A 1,042-nucleotide genomic window follows, 5' to 3' on the forward strand; every position below is an offset into this window, starting at 1 on the left:
AATTATGATTAATGCACGTAACTTGCTTGGCATTTCATTTTGGGCTTATTTTCTTAAATAGGAAATCCGTCTGATATCGAGACAACAGCCTACTACGAATTCTGGGGGAGAAGTGACTGTGTGGCATTCTGGGTCCGAGAGCCCTACTTCCGATGTGTCTTTGTGACAGACACAGGTTTGTGTGTTGTATGATGTCTCGAAAATGTAGCCGTATATTTGTATTGCACCGTCAATTATCGAAAATTACACTTCGCCTCATTACAGGATGACCTACAAGTACTTTTTCTTCACGCTGACCAAAAACTATCTTCTTCGTAGCTAATTACCGAGGAACTATGCGGCAGTGCTACCACAATCCGTGTGATAACGTCACCAGCATCACTGACGAGAAGTTGACCTTCCTAGCCAAGGTCACGGACTCCGTCCTGCAGACGACTTTGAAGTTGGCTGAAGTGAACACGGATTGCTGCTCAACAGGTTAGTAATGACGATATCAATCTGCTGAAAGTTTAGTAACATTCTTGTTAATCCAGGTGGAGAAAAAAAGATTGGTGTAATCTCTGTACAAGGCAAGGAGGCAATCATCAAAATTTGGGAAAGTTTAACTGTAATTTTCAACAAGAAAATGGGACTTACGCAAATTTCGACTGAACACCTCCAGTATTTGTCAAGGAATGAGCAATAATAATAATAATAATAATGGTTTATTTGGCAGAAGCATTTCGCAGCCTTTTGGCTGAATTACACTTCGCAGTTTTTTGGCTGAATTACACACTTCTTTCACAGAGAATCAGAAACTGGCTTCTGTGTTCTCTGACGTCACACACGACTCGGTGAGCAGTGGATCATAAGTTTTGGAACATTTCGTGTTGGAAATTACAACTTTTCCAAAATGTCTTCTACCAACACATGAAATTTCAAGTTAACAATAAAAATCATCGACAATGAAAATGTCTCATACAATGCACTAGGTACATATAGGAATACATATTACACAGAAGAAAGGGGACAAGCGCGCCAAAAAGCGCGCTCATGAGAGCAA

Source organism: Branchiostoma floridae, chromosome 9 (genome assembly GCF_000003815.2).
Source record: "Branchiostoma floridae strain S238N-H82 chromosome 9, Bfl_VNyyK, whole genome shotgun sequence".
In the NCBI taxonomy this organism is placed as follows: Eukaryota; Metazoa; Chordata; class Leptocardii; order Amphioxiformes; family Branchiostomatidae; genus Branchiostoma; species Branchiostoma floridae.